Source organism: Pagrus major, chromosome 18, assembly GCF_040436345.1.
Source record: "Pagrus major chromosome 18, Pma_NU_1.0".
Lineage (NCBI taxonomy): Eukaryota > Metazoa > Chordata > Actinopteri > Spariformes > Sparidae > Pagrus > Pagrus major.
Genome location: NC_133232.1, coordinates 14,821,720 through 14,826,719, shown reverse-complemented (window position 1 = coordinate 14,826,719; position 5,000 = coordinate 14,821,720). Strand labels below are relative to the sequence as shown.

The following is a 5,000-nucleotide window of genomic DNA, read 5'->3' as shown; positions in this document are numbered from 1 at the left end:
GCGTTGCTGTACAAAAAATCTTCAACCAGTTGCCCCCTTTCTCATTCTTGGAAGTGTTTGTCATTTTCTGTGCCCCTCAGGCAAATAGTCAAAGAAACAGAACATGCTTTGTGGTCCTTGAATGTGTGAAACGATACTGCTGACAGCAAGGTTCAAATTAGCATGTCTCTGTCGCCCATTCCAGTGGTGCTCCAATTCTTCCAGCCTTCACACTGAGTAGCCTCAAACTTCACTGGCAGTGCTAACGCAATGACAGGACTTGTTGGAGATGCCGGGGATTGAACCCGGGACCTCATACATGCAAAGCACGCGCTCTACCACTGAACTACACCCCCTTTCCGGCATTTCAAAGAGCGACCTGAAAAAATGAAACGAGCATATCAAGTTTGGTGAACGACGTTTTTGTTGAAAAAAGATTGTAAATTCTGATGACCGGTCTTTACAAAACTTATTGCAACAAAGTGGACCTAGCCAATGAAAGAGTGATGTCACATTAGTTTGAACACATTGACTTCACAGGCCCGATTGTGATGTCACCAAAGACGGAACACATCCAATTGTGACATCACAATAGACTTAACCCTTCAATGATGAACTGCCCACGTCCAACTGTGACGTCACAATGGACTGGACACATCCCAATGGGATGTAACGCTGGAGGTTAGAATGATATGCAACAGAGTTACATCCCAAAGCAACAGAAAAAAACAAAACAGTTTAGATGGCCAGGAATCAAAGCCTTGTCAAATGCTTGGAAGACAGCTGGGCTTGCCACTACAGCAGTAAAGACTGCAGATAAAGAGCTGCGATAACATTTTCACACCACGGCACAAATACTGTCAAATGGAAGAGAGCCTCTGCGATGGCTGGGAATCGAACCCAGGTCAACTGCTTGGAAGGCAGCTATGCTCACCACTATACCACCATCGCTGTTGGGCAGGAGGAGATTTTCCTGAGAACATCAGCATGAGAAATTGGGGTTTGAAGAAAAGACAATGATGTGGTTTACCTTAATGATTAGAACTTGTACTGCACCTTACTGTAACACAGTAGAGACTGAAGATCATTTTGGCTTCATACAAGACATCATACAAGCTTCACACCAAACAATGTGTCTTTGTGAACAGAGCAGCGCTTTCCAAGCCCTGTGTTTCCTCGTGCATTCATGTAAACATAAGTGCCTGCTACAGTTGGAACATTGGGTACATGGCCATCATAAAAGTATTTCCCATTTTCTCAAGAGATTCTAATCTCCAAAGATAAACACACAATTGGATTCAGTCAGTAAAGATTGTACCCACAAGGAATTCAGTCAAACTGCTTAACGGTACCACATTTTCCGTCAAGGATGAACTCTATTTGCGCTGCCTCTCCCATGCAGAAACTTGCATTTGTCGCAGCTCTGCAGTGACAGTTTGTAGTAAGCCGTGCAAATTGACGTCGACTGTTCTAAACAGTGTGGCGTTGTTGGCAGGATTCGAACCTGCGCGGGGAGACCCCAATGGATTTCTAGTCCATCGCCTTAACCACTCGGCCACAACAACTGGAAAAAGCACAGCCTGAACCATTCTCTTGTACGTTTCACTACCATTTAATCTGACAAACATTCACAGAAAATGATATCTTTCATTGAGCCATATTTGTCAGGGCAGTTGTACGCTTTTGTTTTGGCATACGCCAATCCCAACCCAGACCTTGGGATTAACTACCAGCAAATATGTTGAAGAGAGATGACAGAAATAAGCAAATTGCGTAGTTCATCGCCACCAAATACAAGCAACTATGGTCTGTGCGTTGCTGTACAAAAAATCTTCAACCAGTTGCCCCCTTTCTCATTCTTGGAAGTGTTTGTCATTTTCTGTGCCCCTCAGGCAAATAGTCAAAGAAACAGAACATGCTTTGTGGTCCTTGAATGTGTGAAACGATACTGCTGACAGCAAGGTTCAAATTAGCACGTCTCTGTCGCCCATTCCAGTGGTGCTCCAATTCTTCCAGCCTTCAGACTGAGTAGCCTCAAACTTTACTGGCAGTGCTAGCGCAATGACAGGACTTGTTGGAGATGCCGGGGATTGAACCCGGGACCTCATACATGCAAAGCACGCGCTCTACCACTGAACTACACCCCCTTTCCGGCATTTCAAAGAGCGACCTGAAAAAATGAAATGAGCATATCAAGTTTGGTGAACGACGTTTTTGTTGAAAAAAGATTGTAAATTCTGATGACCGGTCTTTACAAAACTTATTGCAACAAAGTGGACCTAGCCAATGAAAGAGTGATGTCACATTAGTTTGAACACATTGACTTCACAGGCCCGATTGTGATGTCACCAAAGACGGAACACATCCAATTGTGACATCACAATAGACTTAACCCTTCAATGATGAACTGCCCACGTCCAACTGTGACGTCACAATGGACTGGACACATCCCAATGGGATGTAACGCTGGAGGTTAGAATGATATGCAACAGAGTTACATCCCAAAGCAACAGAAAAAAACAAAACAGTTTAGATGGCCAGGAATCAAAGCCTTGTCAAATGCTTGGAAGACAGCTGGGCTTGCCACTACAGCAGTAAAGACTGCAGATAAAGAGCTGCGATAACATTTTCACACCACGGCACAAATACTGTCAAATGGAAGAGAGCCTCTGCGATGGCTGGGAATCGAACCCAGGTCAACTGCTTGGAAGGCAGCTATGCTCACCACTATACCACCATCGCTGTTGGGCGGGAGGAGATTTTCCTGAGAACATCAGCATGAGAAATTGGGGTTTGAAGAAAAGACAATGATGTGGTTTACCTTAATGATTAGAACTTGTACTGCACCTTACTGTAACACAGTAGAGACTGAAGATCATTTTGGCTTCATACAAGACATCATACAAGCTTCACACCAAACAATGTGTCTTTGTGAACAGAGCAGCGCTTTCCAAGCCCTGTGTTTCCTCGAGCATTCATGTAAACATAAGTGCCTGCTACAGTTGGAACATTGGGTACATGGCCATCATAAAAGTATTTCCCATTTTCTCAAGAGATTCTAATCTCCAAAGATAAACACACAATTGGATTCAGTCAGTAAAGATTGTACCCACAAGGAATTCAGTCAAACTGCTTAACGGTACCACATTTTCCGTCAAGGATGAACTCTATTTGCGCTGCCTCTCCCATGCAGAAACTTGCATTTGCAGAAACGTGCAAATTGACGTCGACTGTTCTAAACAGTGTGGCGTTGTTGGCAGGATTCGAACCTGCGCGGGGAGACCCCAATGGATTTCTAGTCCATCGCCTTAACCACTCGGCCACAACAACTGGAAAAAGCACAGCCTGAACCATTCTCTTGTACGTATCACTACCATTTAATCTGACAAACATTCACAGAAAATGATATCTTTCATTGAGCCATATTTGTCAGGGCAGTTGTACGCTTTTGTTTTGGCATACGCCAATCCCAACCCAGACCTTGGGATTAACTACCAGCAAATATGTTGAAGAGAGATGACAGAAATAAGCAAATTGCGTAGTTCATCGCCACCAAATACAAGCAACTATGGTCTGTGCGTTGCTGTACAAAAAATCTTCAACCAGTTGCCCCCTTTCTCATTCTTGGAAGTGTTTGTCATTTTCTGTGCCCCTCAGGCAAATAGTCAAAGAAACAGAACATGCTTTGTGGTCCTTGAATGTGTGAAACGATACTGCTGACAGCAAGGTTCAAATTCGCACGTCTCTGTCGCCCATTCCAGTGGTGCTCCAATTCTTCCAGCCTTCAGACTGAGTAGCCTCAAACTTAACTGGCAGTGCTAGCGCAATGACAGGACTTGTTGGAGATGCTGGGGATTGAACCCGGGACCTCATACATGCAAAGCACGCGCTCTACCACTGAACTACACCCCCTTTCCGGCATTTCAAAGAGCGACCTGAAAAAATGAAACGAGCATATCAAGTTCGGTGAACGACGTTTTTGTTGAAAAAAGATTGTAAATTCTGATGACCGGTCTTTACAAAACTTATTGCAACAAAGTGGACCTAGCCAATGAAAGAGTGATGTCACATTAGTTTGAACACATTGACTTCACAGGCCCGATTGTGATGTCACCAAAGACGGAACACATCCAATTGTGACATCACAATAGACTTAACCCTTCAATGATGAACTGCCCACGTCCAACTGTGACGTCACAATGGACTGGACACATCCCAATGGGATGTAACGCTGGAGGTTAGAATGATATGCAACAGAGTTACATCCCAAAGCAACAGAAAAAAACAAAACAGTTTAGATGGCCAGGAATCAAAGCCTTGTCAAATGCTTGGAAGACAGCTGGGCTTGCCACTACAGCAGTAAAGACTGCAGATAAAGAGCTGCGATAACATTTTCACACCACGGCACAAATACTGTCAAATAGAAGAGAGCCTCTGCGATGGCTGGGAATCTAACCCAGGTCAACTAGAGACTAGACTAGACTAGACTTCACTTTATTGATCCCGTTGGGATGACTCCCTCAGGGAAATTGAATTTCCAGCAGCATACAGTTCACGAGAAAATAGACTCTTAGCAAAAATAGAAAATAAAGATAGGAATAGAACAAAATACAATAGAATACAATAAAAATAGATTAAAATAAAATAGGATAAATAAAATAAAATAAAATAAATGTGAATGTAGGACTGTATATTTGTTATTGTACAGAAATTATTGCACGAAAGTGAGAGTGTCCAGGTATGTATGTGAATAAATAGATAAATAGATAAATAAGTTGTTGCACAGTGAAATCACAGTATTGCAGTATTGCCGGTTATTTGTTTCCTCCTATTTCCTCCTCCCCCCAAGTGAGGAGTTGTACAGCCTGATGGCATGAGGGACAAAGGAGTTCTTAAGTCTGTTGGTCCTACACTTGGGAAGGAGCAGTCTTTCACTGAACAGGCTCCGCTGGTCACTGATGACGGTGTGCAGAGGGTGGCTGGTATTGTCTATAATATCCAGCAGTTTTTCCAGTGTCCTC

At 43.4% G+C, this 5,000-nt stretch overlaps 7 non-coding genes across 7 annotated transcripts; all 7 read right to left on the bottom strand.

Moving 5' to 3' along the window:
• Positions 1-263: 263 nt before the first annotated feature.
• Positions 264-335, bottom strand: trnaa-ugc (transfer RNA alanine (anticodon UGC)). Its single transcript has one exon. It is a non-coding gene; the product is annotated as a tRNA-Ala (tRNA).
• A 523-nt stretch (positions 336-858) lies between these two features.
• Positions 859-930, bottom strand: trnag-ucc (transfer RNA glycine (anticodon UCC)). Its single transcript has one exon. It is a non-coding gene; the product is annotated as a tRNA-Gly (tRNA).
• Positions 931-1,462: 532 nt separating this feature from the next.
• trnas-aga (transfer RNA serine (anticodon AGA)) lies at positions 1,463-1,544 on the bottom strand. Its single transcript has one exon. It is a non-coding gene; the product is annotated as a tRNA-Ser (tRNA).
• A 510-nt stretch (positions 1,545-2,054) lies between these two features.
• On the bottom strand, positions 2,055-2,126 carry trnaa-ugc (transfer RNA alanine (anticodon UGC)). The gene has a single exon. It is a non-coding gene; the product is annotated as a tRNA-Ala (tRNA).
• A 523-nt stretch (positions 2,127-2,649) lies between these two features.
• Positions 2,650-2,721, bottom strand: trnag-ucc (transfer RNA glycine (anticodon UCC)). The gene has a single exon. It is a non-coding gene; the product is annotated as a tRNA-Gly (tRNA).
• A 506-nt stretch (positions 2,722-3,227) lies between these two features.
• trnas-aga (transfer RNA serine (anticodon AGA)) lies at positions 3,228-3,309 on the bottom strand. The gene has a single exon. It is a non-coding gene; the product is annotated as a tRNA-Ser (tRNA).
• A 510-nt stretch (positions 3,310-3,819) lies between these two features.
• Positions 3,820-3,891, bottom strand: trnaa-ugc (transfer RNA alanine (anticodon UGC)). The gene has a single exon. It is a non-coding gene; the product is annotated as a tRNA-Ala (tRNA).
• Positions 3,892-5,000: the final 1,109 nt, after the last annotated feature.